The 17,586-nt window shown below is 35.4% G+C and overlaps 1 long non-coding RNA gene across 1 annotated transcript in view; it reads left to right on the top strand.

The window, feature by feature from the left end:
* The window catches only part of LOC111737777, a 29,419-nt gene extending 14,696 nt beyond the window's left edge, over window positions 1-14,723 (top strand). The window contains exon 3 of the long non-coding RNA XR_002779552.1: window positions 14,211-14,723. This is a non-coding gene — a long non-coding RNA (uncharacterized LOC111737777). The remainder of the gene's footprint in view (window positions 1-14,210) is intronic.
* The last annotated feature ends 2,863 nt before the right edge of the window (window positions 14,724-17,586 follow it).

Here is a 17,586-nt window from a genome sequence, read left to right as displayed (position 1 = left end):
TTTCCACCTTAGGAAACTAGAAAAAGATGAGCAGTGAAAATCCAAAGTAAGCAGGAGAAAAAGGTATAAGATCTGTGTCTAAATTAATTATTTTTGCATGTAGATGTCCAGTTGTTCCAGCATCATTTGTTGTAAAGACTATCTTTGCTCCATTATATTGCCTTTGTTTTTTTAGTCAAGGATCAGTTGACTCTATTTATGCATGTCTATCTCATTTCTCTCTATTCTATTACATTGATCAATTTGTCTATTCATTTGCCAATACCATACTCTCTTGATTATTACAACTTTATAGCTAAGTCTTGAAGTTGGGTAGTGTCAATCCTTCAACTTTGTTCTTTGATATTGCGTTGGCTGTCTTGGGTCTTTGCCTTGCTGTATAAACTTTAGAATCAGTTTGTTGATATCTACAAAATAACTTGCTAGGATTTTTATTGAGGTTGCATTGAATCTATAAACGAAGTTGAAAAGAAATAATATCTTGACAATTTTGATTCACCGTATTCATGAACATGAAATAGCTCTCCATTTATTTCCTTGTTTGATTTCATTCATCAGAGTTTTATAGTTTTTCTAATATAGATCTCGTACATGTAATGATGGACACATGCCATTACACATTTTCCAAACACGTAGTATATACTACACGAAGAGCAAAAGTTAAGGTAAATTATAAACTTTGGGTAATTATGAAGTGTCAATATAGGCCCATCCTTAGTAAAAAATCTGGCAAGTGATGTTGATAATGGGGAAACCATACATGTATGAGGGCAGGGAGTATATAGAAAATCTTTGCATTTACATCTCAAGTTTGTTGTAAACCTAAAACTGCTCCCCCAAAAAGTGTTTATTTTTTAAAAAGTGCATTACTGAATTTGTGGTTTTACCACAGTTACAATAAAAACAAGGGTTGGAAAAAAGCTAGATATTCAAGATTGGAATTTCATTTTAATTTTTCCATAACATAATGAAGGATCAATTATTCAATATTCAGTCATTCATTTGTAAGCAATTGATTTTCAAAGGCTTGTTTTATTGAATTGCTTCAAGTATTTATAAAATTATTATAGTTTTAAAGTTCAGTCCTTTCTTCAATTTGATTTCTTTGTGAAAACATATCTGTAATCTATCACAAATCAATGTCTTTGCCCAATATTTTTTCAGTGCACTATTAGGGGGAAACAATAACTAATTCAGTGCAGCCGTTTATCATTTCACTACCCATCCACCTCTGGCTGATCAAGCACTGCTGGAAAAAATAACAAAGTCATGCAGATAAGTATCACTGGGAAGGCGTGGACTCCAATCTCTTCTGTACAATCAGTGTTGTGAAGTGATCCTAGGTTCACTGAGTCACTCATCTAATAGCTGTTTCCTGAGTGCCTACTATCTGACAAGCACTCTGCTAGAATGCTATTAGGAACACAGACGTTCACAAGAATATAATAGTTTCTCCTTTCATAGCGGTTGTCATCTAGTTTATTGAATGAGAAAGATGCAAAACAAATAATCACACTGATATGTGTAAAGTAGCAACAGTGACACATATTATGGAGGAATGGTAGAGGAGGATGATAACTGTTAAAGAGAAAATTCATCAAATACATGGAAATCAGGGAAGATTACCCCAAGGAACACTGCCACTGTCTCAATTTTCCATAGTAGTTATCTCAAACTTCTTATAATTTTTACAATCTCTCTTAGACTTTACGCTTTATAAAGACAACATAAAGCATAAGAAGGAAACTCAAATAGCTATCTACTACAAAATTCACAAACTTGTGTTTGGTATATTTTTAGTTCCTATGATACTGAAAAAGAATGTCCTTTTTTATTTAAATCTAATCTTGTCCAGTTCTCTCACACATCTCATATTTTTCTTATGATCTTTATTTTCTACTTTCAAAAATTCAGTTTAATTAACATATGATAAATTGAACATTCAAAGACTACAATTTGATGTTTTGACCTGCAAAGTCTTCACCACAATCTAGATTGAAAAAACGCATGTATTACCCTTAATAGTTTCCTTGAACTCCTTTGTAATCTCCCCTTTCCGTCTCTCCTGGGATTACATCTTTCCTATGTTGATAGCCCCAGGCGACCATTGATGTGTTTTCTACCCTTTTAAGTTAATTTACATTTCCTTGAATTTTATGGAAATTGAATCACACAGTATTAAGTCTTCTTAGTTATTTTTTTTTTTATCCAGTATAATTAATTCGAGTTTCATAAATGTTGCTAGGAACATTCCTGCAGAAGTTTTTGTTCGACTACAAGCTGACCTCAGAAATATTGTGGGTTCAGATTCAGACTACTGCAATAAAGTTAATATTGCAATAAAGCAAGTCACATAGATATTTTTGTTTCCCAGTACATATAAAAGTTATGCTTACAATATATTATAGTCTATTAAGTGTGCAATAGCATTATGTCTGAAAGCATGTACATACCTTAATTAAAAAATATTTTTTAAAAAATGCTAATTGTATCTGAGCCTTCAACAAATCTTAATGTTTTTGCTGTGGAGGGTCTTGCCTCGATGTTGATGGCTGCTGACTGACTTCAGTGCTGCTGAAGGTTGGAGTGATGATGGCATTTTCTTGAAATAAGGTAACAAGGAAGTTAACTACATTGATTGACTCTTCCTTTCATGAACAATTTTCTGTAGCCCACAGTGCTGTTTGATAACATTTTACCCACAGCAGAACTTCTTTCAAAATCGAGGTCCTCTCAAACCCTAGCACTGATCTATCTCCTAAGTTTATATAATATTCTAAATCCTTTGTTGTCATTTCTACAGTCTTCACAGCATCTTTACCAGGAATAGATTCCATCTCAAAAAACCACTTTCTTTGCTCATTCAAGAGGAGCAACTCCACATCCATTAAAGTTTTATTGTGAGATTGCAACGATTCAGTCACATCTTCAAGCTCCACTTCTAATTCTAGTTCTCTTGCTATTTCTTCAAGCTCCACTTCTAATTCTAGTTCTCTTGCTATTTCCTCAACATTTGCAGTTTCTTCCTCTACTGAAGTCTCAAAACCCTCAAAGTCATTCATGAGGGTTGGAATCAACTCCTCCCAAACTCCTGTTAATATTGATATTTCGACCCATGTCTATGAATCATGAATGTTTTTAATGGCATCGAGAATGGCGAATCCTTTCCAGAAGATTTTCATTTTACTTTGCCCAGATCCATCAGAGGTATCACTATCTGTGGCAGTTATGGCCTTACAAAATGTATTTCTTAAATAATAAGACTTGAAAGTCGAAATTACTCCTTGATTCATGGGCTGCAGAATGGATGTTGTGTTAGTAGGCATGAAAACAACATTAATCTTTTACATCTCCATCAGAGCTCTTGGGTGACCAGGTGCATTGTCAGTGGGCAATCATATTTTTAAAGATTTTTTTTTTTTTCCTGAGCAGTAGGTCTCAACAGTGGGCTTAAAATATTCAGTAAACCATCTTGTAAACAAATGTGCTGTCATCCAGGCTTTGTTGTTCCATTTCTAAAGCATAGGTAGAGTAGATTTAGCATAATTCTTAAGGGGCCTAGGATTTTCAGAATGGTAAATGAGCACTGGCTTCAACTTAAAAGTCACCAGCTGCATTTGCCCCTAAGAAGAGAGTCCGCCTGTTTTTTTGAAGCTTTTAAGTCATCCATTCACTTTCCTTTCTAGCTATGAAAGTCCCAGATGGGAGTTTCTTCCAATAATAAGGCTGTTTTGTCTGCATTGAAAATCTGTTATTTAATGTGGCAAACTTCATTAATTATGTTAGGGCAATTATCTTTGGATAACTTGATCAGCACTTGCTACTTCACCTTGCAACTTTTATGGGAGAGATGGATTCTTTCCTTAAACCTTATGAACCAAATCTGCTAGCTTTAAACTTTTCTTACACAGCTTGTTCACCTCTTTCATCCTTCTTAGAATTGAAGAGAGTTAGAGTCTTGCCCTGGTGGAACAAGCTTTGGCTTAAGGGAATGTTGTGGCCGGTGTGATCTTCTATTCAAACCACTGAGGCTTTCTCCATATCAACAATAACACTGTTTCACTTTCTAATCATTCATGTGTTCACTGGAATAGCACTTTTAATTTCCTTGAAGACCTTTTCCTTTCCTTTAAGACCTTTTCCTTTCCTTTAAGACCTTTTCCTTTGTATTCACAACTTGGCTAACTGGTACAAAAGGCCAGGCTCTTGGCCTGTCTTGGCTTTTCACATAACTTCTTCCCCAAGCTTAATGTTTTTAAGTGTTTGATTTAAAGGGAGAGACATGCGACTCTTTGCGTGAACACTTAGGGACAATTGTAGGGTTATTAATTGGCTTATTTTCAATATTGTGTGTCTCAGGGAAAAGGGAAGCCAGAGAAGAAGGGGAGAGATGGGAGAATGGCTGATAGGTGGAGCAGTTGGAACACACAGATATTTATTGGTTAAGTTACAGTCTTACATGGGTGTAGTTCATGCAACTCCAAGCAATTACAATGCTAACATCAAAGATCACTGATCATAGATCACTATAAGAAATATAATAATAATGAAAAAGTTTGAAATGTTGAAAGAAGTACCAAAATGTATTGCAGAGATGTGAAGAGAGCAAATCTGTTGGGAAAATGGTGTGGATAGACTTGCTCGACACTGAGTTGCCACAAACCTCCAACTTGTAAAAAAACACAATATCTGCAAAGTGTAATAAAGTGAAGTGCAACAAAACAAGGTATAACTGTATGTGCTTTTTTTTTTCTCTTGGGCAAATATCCAGAGGTAGAATGGCTAGATTATATAAATAGGTGTATGTTTATTTTTTACAGAAACTCCCAAACTGTTTTCCAATATAGTTCCACCATTTTATATACCCACCAGTAAGATATGTGTTCTTATAACTCTACATCCTTGCCAACACTTGGTATGGTCATGTCTTCAATATCAGTCTTTCTGATAAGTTTATAATTGTATTTCTTGAAGGTTTTAATTTTTGTTTCCCTAATAATAGTGAGCATCTTTTCTTGAGTTTGTTATCTATACATCTTCTTTGATGAATTATCTGCTCAAATATTTTGCCCAGTTTTTTATTGGGTTGTTTGATTTCTTATTATTGACTTTTGAGAGTTCTTTTAAATTCTTTCATATATATGTATATTCTTTATATTTTTGCAAATATTTTTTCCCAGTCTATGGCTTTTCCATTTTATTCTCTAATTAGTGTATTTTGTACAGTAAGAGTTTTTAATTTGATGAAGACCAGTTTGTCATTTTTTCTTTCTGGATCATGCGTTTGCTGCTGTATCCTAGAAATCTTTGCTTAACCCAAGGTAACATATATTTTCTCATGTCTTCTCCTGGAAGCTTTGCAGTTTTAGGTACTATGTTTAAGTCAATGACATTTGAGTTAATTTTTGCATAAAATAAAAGATACAGGTAAAATTTCTTCTTTCTTTCTTGCATATGGATGTCCAATGGATTAAACACAGACTTTGTTGAAAAGACTAGCCTTTCTCCACTGAATTGTTTTTGCATTAAATTTTGGACATGCTTAGTTTGTAATACCTGTATGATATTCAAGGGATATGACCGGTCAGTAGCTGAGTTTAGAGTTTCAAGAGAAGAGAGAGTACATGTTTGGGAAATTTTATCATATAGGTAATTAGTAATTGAATCTATGAGAATATATAACATAATCAAAGAGGAATATGTGCAATGAAAAAAGAGGGAGAGAGTGAGAAGAGCAGAGAGGCAGAAGGAGAATTAAGAAAGCTTCATTTTTTAAAACTTGTGACTTATTTGTTATTGTGCAATATATAAACTATTGGGATCTTTTACCGTTTTTTAGTTTTAACTTTTTATTTTAAGGTAATTGTAGATTCGTATGCAGTCATAAGTAATGATATAAAGAGAGCACATATACATTTTATTCAGTTTCCACCGACAATAATATAAGTGCAATCTTATCCAGTATCACAGCCAAGATACTGATATTGCTACAGTCAAGATATAGAACACATTCATCACCACAAAGATCCCTCATGCTGTCTTTTTATAGCCATACCCGTGTTCTCCCATCCACATTCACTCCTTAACCCTTGGCAACCAATAATCTGTTTGCATTTTATAATGTTCACATTTCAAGAATTTTATTTAAATGGAATTATATAGTTATATAATTGTTGGGATTTTTTTTTTTTACTTAGCATAATTCTCCGGAGATTCATACAGGTTATTGCAGGGACTGATAATTTCTTCATTTTTATTGCTGAATTATATTTCATGATATGGATGTATCACAGTTTGTTTAACTATTTACCCATTGATGTACACATGGGTTTTTTCCAGATTTAGGATATTATAAATAAAACTGATAGAAACATTCATGTACAGGACTTTGTGTGAACATAATTTTCATTTCTCTGGGATAAATGCCCAGGGGTGCAATTGGTGGTTGTGTGGTAGTTATATGTTCAGTTTTTTAAGAATCAAGAAATCTTGATATTAAAAGAGAAAGGGGAAAGTTTTCAGAGTTAGAGGGTGCTTACTATAATAATTCTGATAGAAAAATACTTTCTCAAAGTTTTGCGCTATTTATAATATATTGCTTAGATGAGACACAGTTTAAGTTTTATTTTTATTAACAACATTTACTATCACTTTCTTAAGTCTAGTCAATCAACAAAACAATCAATCAAGCCTTGCTTTCATAACATTTGCCAGTCTCCAAGGTGTAAGTACTCCCACTGTTACCTATTTCAGGCTACTAATTTGATATCACTGAAAGTAGAGTTGGGAAGAAATACACATCAGCACATCATTATCTAATATTTCCATTATGCAAATACAATAAACATAACCTCAAGAGCATAGGTAATAGTAAAATACAGTAAGATACTTACAAAGTGATTATTTTTGAGTATTCATTGCTTTATTTATTAACAATAAGTTTATATAATTTAATTTTATAATTATAAAATTATATATGAAAACTAAATGTGAAAACTAACTTGCAAAGTTCCAAAAAAATTAACAGTCAGCTCTCAAGAACTTGTAAGAGTTCAGAAAACCACTTAATATTTTTCTCCTCTTGAGCCTCACTAATTTTCTTCCATATTTTCTATGTGTTCAAGTCCCATTACCTAAATATACAATATTTAATTTTTCCACAATTTTATCTCTTAAAACAGATACTACTTCAATAATATCATTGGGAACTGTTCCTTTAAAAATATTATAATACTTGTTTTTTTCCTGATAATATGACTAATACATAATCATTATAGAAAATTTAGAAATATAGAGAGGAATATAATAATCACCAATAATTGTATTACCTCTACAATGATAATTTTTAAGGTGCAGGGGATTTTATGCTGTACCTAGCCTTAGCTACAGAGAACTAAATAATAATTTGATGTTTGATCATTTCTTTCTTAGCCTAAAACTTTATTCCCCACATATTTCTTTCCAATAGTACTGAAATTAAATTTGCAGCATCATCTTGTTTATCTCTGTGCATTGGAATACTTAGTCTAAATAAGTTATGACAATTATGACAATTCTATTTTCATCTTCCAAGTCTCCTTTGTGACTAGGGGTGACCGAATGACACGTATCAAGCCAATGAGTCTAATGAGTAGAGAGGGAGATATTGTTCTGGGAAAGCTTTTACTTTTCTAATAAGAGCCAATAGATGTATAAAGTAAATGCCTCCATTTTCCTGCCTTAAACATGAATGTCTGGAGCTCTCCCAGACACCTAGAATAGATGGGATGACAAACACGAAGAAAAAGATGAAGAGAATTTCAGAAATGCCAACCTTGACAGCTTCGAGCTACTGAATTGAAGCCAGAAGCTTTCTATCTCCAGATAGAATTCTTTTTAAGAGAGAAGAAAAAATCTGATACGTTTAATACACTGTTAATAAGCTATTCCTACTTGATATGCCTGCCTCCCTTACTGCCTGCCTTCCCTTTTTATAGCCTCAGCTCCAGTCATACTGAGCAACACATGGATGCCTCTGACCAGGATGTACTTTTCTCCTTGATTACCTGCTTTCAGAATAAGATAAAGTATAATTATCTATGTAACTATTTTAACTCTTCATTCAATCATCTGTCCCTGTAGCATTGAAAATGCCTTTTCTCTTTGGTCCATATTGTACCTTGTATGTGTCTGTATCACAGCACTTATCGCATCTACATTTATTTGTATGTGCATCTCTCTGAGCTTCTTATAGCACAGTGTTTCTCAACTTCTTTTCATTATCGTCCTCCTAAGAAGACTTTCTGCACATTTTTCCCTTAACTGTCCCTTACCCCCATGTTATTTTGATACCATCAATGTACTCTATATCTGTTTATGCAATGTATACATATCTGTGCTTTATACATAAAAAAGAGTAAGATTAATTCACCCTCCGCAACAACCAAATTTTGTCCATTTGAGGGCAATATTACCCCTGTTGAGAATGCATGTTATATAGTACAATACCCGATTTTATTAGGCATTTTGTAGACATTTGTTGAATTAAGTAATCTTGACTTTTTGGTACTGAACACAAATGCTCTATCTGCATAGAGCAAAACAGATGAAAGCATAAAAAACTTTTCTGATTCATTTTTGCAGCCTGATCCTGAGCTCCACTTCTCCCTTCCATCTGTCTGAGTTTGCTGTTTCAGTTAAGATTATTTTTGTTTAGAATCACAGTAGCCAGACTCCAAATGGCCAAAGCAAAAAGGGTATTATCGTAATAAAAAAGATCGGGTATTCAAAATTTAACTTCACACATAGCTTGATCTAGAGCCTCAAAAAGTATTACCAATACCACATTCTCTTAGTCTTTCAGGTCTACTCTGTTCTTTAACTTTATTTGACTTCTTCTCAGACTTGCCCTTCCTGACTGTAAAATGGCTTCTACTGGCCATTTTATTGGATTATATTATTCTAGATTTCTCTTCCAGAGGCAAGAGTAGGAGTATTTGTTCTAACAGGGAAAATCATATTGCATTTCATTTTATTGCTTGGGGCATGTGCTAACCCCCGGACCAACCCCCATAGCCTAGGAGTGCAAGACAGCCCTGGACTTCATTGCTATATTCTGGCACAGGCTGGGGATTGTGAAGAAGGACTGTCGAATAGTAAGAAAAGTCTGTTAAGTAAGAAACTGAACTTTTCAGAGGTACTGGGATAGAACAATACCAAATGAGGATAATTTCAACTGGGCAGTGTTATGGGCTGAATTTTAACTCCTTCTACCCCAAATTCATATGTTAAAGTCCTCACTTCCACTATCTTAAAAGATAATTGTATTTGGAGATAGGACCTTTAAAGAGATAATTAAGATAAAATAAAGTCATATGGATGGAACCTAATCCTATATGACTGGCGTCCTTATAAAAAGAGGAGATTAGGACACAAACACACACAGAGGAAAGACCATGTGAGGACACAGGGAGAAGACTCTCGTCCATAAATCAAGGACAGAGGACTTAGAAGAAACCAACCCTGCTCGCACCTTGATCTCAGACATCTAGCCTCCAGTGTTGTGAGAAAACAAAATTTTGTTGTTTAAGCCACTCAGTCTATGGTACTTGGTTATGGTGGCCCCGGCAAACTAATATATAGCTGAGTATCTTCAAAGAGAGAGACAGCATGCTCCCTGACTGCAGAATTAATTTTGCCCTTTAGTATCTGTGAAAACAAGAGACGTTAACAGCTCTTGGCTAAGGGAGGTTATTGTACTGGGATATGTTCTCAATTTTTGCTCCAAGATACATTCTCTGCAAAGACAAATTGACATTTAAGGCCTTTTCTAAGATGAATTGTTATGATGAATTTCAACACCTCAACTCACTTAAATTGGGTCCCTTAAATACTGCCAAAGTGGAGATTATTTTTGGTCAGCTTTTCTTTTAGACTCCCCCAAGGGTCCAACACTGTGCTTTGAAAAGTAGGTATAACTGCCAGGTTTAAGGGCAAGGCCAATAGTCCAATGGCTGCGAAGGGATGAAGGGATTCTCTATTCCTTAACATTCAAAGTAGAGGCAGAACAGAGTCTCTTGCAAAATGCTAGAAATTGTCTTTTATGAAGGCCTTCTTTATTGTGTGTGCTTATTGAAATCTGCATTTGTATGCCTCTTTTATGAACTGGTTTTTTTCAGGCAGTGTGACTGGTTGTTAAAGGCGCTGCCTTGGTGTGAAATACACCTTGGTTTATGACCTCATTTGACACTACTCATTTGTGCAACTGGTTAAGAAAGTTGCTTAAACTCTGTAGTCTCTTTTATTCATCTCTAAAATTGAGATCCTAACAGAACTCACCTCACAAAGCTTCTGTAATGATTAAATGCGATAACACTTACAAAGTATCCAGCGGAATACTGGGTTTATTTGAAGGGCTTTATGGTGCTTGTATGCTTGGGCTAGTATTAAATGGTAATTGGTAATAGTAGCATAACGTACCATAGACCATTTAAATCACAGTAGTGAAAGAAAGTGAGTTTTTTTTTTGTTTTTTGTTTTTTTTTTTAAATTTAGCAAGCACCATTCCAAAGGAACACAGAGAAGGATGCTCATCGAGCATAAATTTACAGCCAGGAGTGTACCCTACTGTCAAGTATGAAAACAATCAACTTGTTATTTCAAGGATGGAGCCAAATGATGCTAAAATACACCCATGCTTGACATAACGTTGGTTGATTTGGATTTGTTTGCTCTCTTTATTAGTAACTGTTTATATTTTTCCTGAATACCAATTTATTAATTAATATCCCTGAAATTCAGGAATAATTTCCTATGGACTCTGACCTACCCTCCTGCCGCCTTCAATCTCTTCTGTAGTGGAGTCTTGTGGTGAAGGTTTTAGTCTTCTTTCCAGCAGTTTTCAGGTCTGGAACAAATTTCTGCTGTACTTTCCTGCTATTTTTTGCTTTTCAAAGCTCACGGAGAAACCCAATTAAATTTCATTGTCTTTTAGTCTTGAATAATAAGTAAAAGAAAGATAAGAAATTGGCACTAGTAACTGTAGTCTTAGTAAGCAAAACTTTGAGGAATATATAAAATATCATTTAATTGAATGAATTTGTCTAATGTCATGAATATTTTATGTCACTTATTTCAAGTTAAGGCTTTTTATGTATTGATTTTGTGTAGCTATTTTAAATAAAGGGATTATATGACATGATATAGACATATAAAAAGATATTTCTTTATTAAACATTATACAGGCACACATTATCTCTCTATGTATGTACATATACATTCACAAATATATACATCCTGAATTAGAAAAATGAGCATAATATATTTTTATGAATCTTTTTGAGTATTCAATGTGAAAATTAAAGTTGTGAGATCATCCACATATGCTTTAATACATGTCGTTGCTGATAAACAGTTCGTTACATATAAAAGTGAATTTCTGGGATGAGATATTGTACAGGAGGGAATCCAAAGTGGGAAGTAGAAGAAATTTTCTCCAATTAGCTACCATATATAAATAAGTTCGTGACAAATTTTTTGCTTTTCTAGGCCTCAGTTTTCTCATCTTTATAAAACAAGTCTGGGGAATAAAGAGTTTGCTAGGTAATATGTGAGGATATTTTTCTTCTAATGTTCAAAGATTCTATCTTTGGAATTCAGTGAACGTGTTGATGTGCAATGACAGGTCACGTGACTGGTGGATAGTGGGAGGATGGAGGAGATAAAGGAGGCATTAGAATTAGGTGCATAAATGAGTGTGGCTATGTCAAAAGCACATAGGTCTTAGAATTTAGTGTATCTAAGTTATAATCCAGGCTATGAATTTAGGAGGAATCACTTGATTTGATTTCTGCAGCTTACTTTTTAAAACATCTGTAATCTGACCATTTCCAGTGATGTACTTCCCACCTCATTCCAACCTCAGTAGTCATTGCATCTCTCAGTAGTTGAGATAACTAGATAATGTGGTGAAAACAGAGACCAAGCTGGCTCACAGATGCATTGGAAATATTTCTTGTCCTGTATCTTCTTTTCTCTGTCCCAAAGTTTTGTTGCCCTGTGTAATACAGCATGGTAGTTCAGAAAGAGAGCTATGGAGTCTTTCACTCTTATAAATATGTGATGTGACTGGACATTTTATTTAAGCAAACTTTGCCTCATTTCCCTTACTTTTAAGGTCGCCATGATTATAGTACCACCTCCCAAGATTGTCCTAAGGAGGAAATGAATTAAAGCATGAGGAGCTTGAAAGAATGCCTAGTATATCTTAAATGCTTAATAAATGTTAGCTATTACTGTGTTCATCTATACCCATTCTATGTCCATAATATGTCCATTTCTAACTTGAGAGCCTAATTATTAAGCCAAGATGATTCAATATTTCCTTTCTAAATCTGAGAATAAACACCATGCAATGTCATCTTTCTTCTTTCTCTCTTCCTTTTTCCCTCCCTCACCACCCCTCTCTCCTCTCTCTTTCTGTTTTGGCCTAAGCCTGCTGTGTCTTTTCTTCTCATGGGGAAAGGTGACTGGGATTTTTTAAGTGTCTTTGTTGAGAAGAAGCTTCCCTTGTGTAGGATCTGAACTTAAACCAATAGTCAGGTAATTTGGTCAGTGCCACGATATTGCCTTGGACACCTGAACATTTGTGCCTGATATTGTATACATTACAGGACATTTTCATGCCCCTATAACCCAAAAAGAGACCCAAATATTTGGATAAGGCACATATGCCATTGTCTTTGGTCTTAAGCTAGGACACATTTGTGTCACACCCTCTGGAGATCTCCTCCTTAATCTTCCAAGAATTCTGATCCAAGTAAGGAAAGAGAAGGAAGTAGCACAATGAGATAGAGATAGAGATTGAAAGGGAGACATGACTAAAGGGTTAAGATGGATAGTTTCTAAGACTGCCTGGAGGAAAACAAACAAAATAACCACACTGATCACATAAGTAATTTCCTATTATTTTGACAATTTCATTATGTTTCTGGCAATTTTGATTTTTTCCTGAGGACGATAAAGGGGTATGGACTTGATCCTCCCATCATCCCTTCTCTTAATGCTACAATTCTTTAATTTATTGCATCATCTTTTATACTATGAACGTGTAGGATGCATATTATATAATATCACCTACTCTACTCTTACCTCACAGAAGGTCAAATGTATGTCTCATGCATCTCATATGCTTAGATATCCCTGGCACACTGACATGTTTATGAAGATGCTAATTCATGTTTATTGAGTAATCCACTGGATGAAAATTATGTAAAGGGCTCATGAAACCCTATATAAGCATATGTTTTTAAACCAGATTAAATACTGATTATTTTCTATTTTTGTTCTTTCCTCAGTGTCAAACATTCAGAAATCTATGTTTTAAGGGGATTATTTTTTTACATTCATGCAACACAATAGTTTCCTTGCTTCAGTTTTTCTACATAGAAATTTTCAGAGCATTCTAATAATAAATCTTCTGAAAGGTTTTGACCATAATGGCTTTTCAAAGCTTCCACACAAAGAAACTCAGTTAAGACCAGGCCATAAATAAGACCTCAGTGCTGAAGCAGGGGAAGGCCCTGTATATCTAAACTCATTAAATGAATCATTTATTTTGCTACTCATCTGTCATGTTTTGAAGGTCACATAACAATGCTTATTTCTTACGGCCCATCGGCAAGCTGTAGAATCGGAGGCTGAACCAAGTCCTTGAGTCAAATACTTGAGATGGGTAATTGTATTTTCAAAACTAATACCTGCAGTTATGTTCACTGGGCAAAATCGAATCTCTTGCCTTGGGAGGGCACAGCATGCCTGCAAGGGCAGGAAAAGGATTTCTCCACATTGCATCCCACCTCCGAATAGTTAGGTCATATTGAAATATTTTTGAAATGCGGTCAGCTTTTTTGTCTCTCCAAATATAAGACCAGGGGATTTTTACAAGTTGAGGTGGCATAACCATGTAGAAAGGGTATGTCTGTGAAGCAGATGTGTCTTCTAGGTTTGAAACTCTATGTGGCCACTTACATACGGTCTGTCATTAGACAAGTTGCTTGACCTCTCTCCGAACCTCCTTTTCCTTACATATAAACTAAGGCTAATTCTCTGTCCTATGAGGTGACTGGGAAGATTTGGTGATTTAGCACATGTAAAGTGATTTCCACAGTGACTGATGCATAGTAGATACTCAGTGTCATTAATATTCAGCATTCTCCTATTCTCTCTTACAGCTGGAGTCACTCAGAGTTGGAGTCATCCCCAGAGCTATGCAGGAGAGCCTCTGGCAATTCTGGAAGATTGCTGTTCACATCGCTATACGTTCTATTTATTATTTCACACTTTTGTTAAACTTTCATTTATTAAGTTTTAACTTACATAAGGTAAAGTGCACAAATCCCATGTGTTCAGCTCAATGGATTAACATATACCCACATAACTACCACCTCGATCAAGATGTAGGCTATTTCCAACACCCAGGAGGTTTCCTTATATCATTTTCTAGTCGATTACACCAAGGACCAGATGCCAAGCATGCAGCTTACAGTCCAAAATGAGAACATGGGTTTCCCCCTTGTTCCAAAAGTATTAAGAATTTCAAGGCAGTGAGAGGAGACCACTAAATTAAATACAAAACCTTTCTAAGTATGGAACTTTACAAGACGTGTACCCATGAAGCTTGTCTTGGTTAGACTCCCCAACACCAGAGCTAACTGCTATTTCAGCTGTTCTTGAACTTTATATAAACGGAATTATATAGTACATATTTATTTGTGTCTGGCTGTTTTATCTCTCAACATAATATCTGTAAGATTCACTCATGATGTTGTATGGCTTAGTAGGTTTTTTCCCTTGCTGTGTATGTTCCATTGTATAAAGAAATACTCCAATTTACTTATCTATTCTCTTGTTGATGGATATTTGAGTTATTTCCAGTTTGGAGTTGTTGTAAATAAGTGGACATATGCACTCATTTCTCTTTGGCATATGTTTAGAAATGAAATTGATGAGTTATGGGTAAAGCACTTCAATAGGAACTTCATGTGAAATAATTATACATCGGGGAAATGCAAATTAAAACCCCAGTGAAATCCCAGTAAACACTCCAGAATTGCTAAAATTAAAGAAACTGAAAAGTTCATATGTTGGTGAGAATGTGGAAGAATTGGAATACTCATACGTGCTAGAGGGAGCGTAAATTGGTTTAATTGCTTTGGAAAAGTTTGGGACGGTATTTGCCTAAGCTAAACATATACCTGACTTATAACCCAGCAGTGCCATTCCTGGATATATTTATTTTCTACCTTCTGAAGTCATATTGAAGAAACATCTAAAATAAATTTCAACCTGATTCTTGCTTTATTAAGATACTGCAGTGGCCATTGCAGCAGATGTCAGTCATACGTAAGTTGCTGGTTATGATAACTAGGTGTTTTATATATCTGCTTAAAAGCTCCTATTACATTATTCCCATTCCCTACTTGTAGGCAAGAGTTAGATCAAAGCAAGGGAGCCTTGATGGGATATCAAAAGGTTGTCATTAAAAACCATCTTTTATTTCCCATTTTCTTATAACTTATTAGTGAAGGAAAATGGTAATAAGACACGTAGGCACTTGGTGTTTTGTGAGGTGAATGTTAATGGGCCTCAGATCCATCCATGTGAAACATGAGTGCAAGCTGACCCATAGAATGTGTTCGGAGAGGTACCCATCACAAATGTGACGTTTTAGTGCAGTAGGCTCAGTCTCACCCACTTCCTCAGCTCACTGGTTTCCAGACACTCGCCCATGAAATGTCCTGGTTTCCTGAGGAAATTGTAGAAAAGTCATATTCCCTGGCATAGTCCCTGCTTCAGCAGGTCTGGATTAGGACCCGGGATCTATTTTTTTCAGAAGCTCTTCTGGATTCAGCAGCCATGCCTGGCTGAGGCAGAGCATGTAAGAATAACAGTTGTTAGAACTGTAGACCTTTGCTGAACCTCTGCCATTTCAGCTGGAACACAGACACTCAGCTGAGTTTTCACCAACTCCCTCCCCAGATGGCTCTACCATTTTCTTAATCTCTCTGAAAGCCAAAAATTAAAATTCAATTAAGAATAGACTAATGTCACCAGTCATCTAACAAGAGTATAATTCATCTCCTTTGGCAGGACGCGTTTGCTATATAAATCCTTCTTGAATAATAAGTGCCTAAACTCTTAAGGTAATCACCTTGCCCTTGGCCCTCTCAGGTGTCTTTGACAGAGCCAGCCTCTGTAGCTGAGCCAGGTAACAATTACTACCCTTCATTGAACTTTTACTATTAAACATTTACTATGGCCTCGTCTCTTTGTACATATACTATCTCATTTAATTCTCACAACAACTTCTGTGAGCTTGGTATTATGCTTATTTTATAAGAGAGCAGACAAAGAACAGTGAGATAACTTGCCTAATTAATATTCTAATAAATAGTTAGAAAGCCGTAGCACTACAAAACTCTTGCAGCCTGCAGTGGGTGTACTTGGGGTTACTAAGGAGAAACTGGGATTTGACCACAAGTCTTTCTGACTTTCTTGATGACGCTTAGTATCCAGCCTTCCGCTTCTTTGCCTCCTTGCCCAAACATTTAGGTAACAACATGTATTGTATTAGAACATGGCTTTTTGTTAATCATATTATAAATGGTGGACTTGGAGTTCTGGGACCCCAAAGTAAAGAGTTTTTACTCTCTATTGTAGAGCAGATCTGTTTTCTACCAGGCACATAGAAGTACAGGGCTCAGGGGTTGTTTCATAATGAAGCCCCATAGCAGTCTGTACATAAATGGAATTGCTCTTCGTTAGGTTTTCCTGATGCCCACAGTAGTTTGACCTAAATGAATGGATAATTACTCAGCCTGTTACAAACATTCAGATCCACTTGGTGATCCCTTTATTAAGTGAAACAGGCCCTTTATTCCTTTTCTGATACTGCCTGTTAATAGAATAATCTCAAAGCTATTAGCATTTAAAGAGGAATTAGACAAAGATGTCCTGAATTGTCCCTTCTACTGGCTCTTGGTGCTCATGGGACCCTTGCTTTAGCTAATTAGCCTGAAATGAATATTAAGTGCATTGATCTCTATCAAGCACATCCTGGAAGGAAAGCTTTTGTGAAAGTCATTTCAGTTGCAGATTTAGGTTGCCCATACAAAGTATCCAACCCCAAACAATAGGCACTGGGAACTTCATAGAATTGAAACAAAAAACAAAACCAAAAAAAAATCCCACAAAAGGTAATTGAAAGGGCTCTTACATTTCTTGAAATGCCCTTGCTTACTTCTCAAACCCACATGGTTTAGTTTTATTTCCATGGAAACCAGAGAAAAAAGTATAACATCCCTTTCTCTCTTTTCCTGCCCCACCCCCACCCCCAGAAAGCTTATAAAAATTGTGCCTCATGTAGCATGGGGACTAAGTGTTCTGCTCTTGAAATACACAGACCTGGGTTCAGATCCTGACTCAGTAAAATTCTTTAACATATTCCCTATTGCCATTGGATTGTGAAATGAACAGAGTAAATTAATTAAACATATATTGGTTATTATTAATAAAAATAAAGATTGGGCCATGGCATCAAAAAATAAC

Source organism: Pteropus vampyrus, unplaced genomic scaffold, assembly GCF_000151845.1.
Source record: "Pteropus vampyrus isolate Shadow unplaced genomic scaffold, Pvam_2.0 Scaffold31, whole genome shotgun sequence".
Lineage (NCBI taxonomy): Eukaryota > Metazoa > Chordata > Mammalia > Chiroptera > Pteropodidae > Pteropus > Pteropus vampyrus.
The sequence above is the reverse complement of the archived record's forward strand: the minus strand, read 5'-3'. Positions and strand labels throughout refer to the sequence as shown.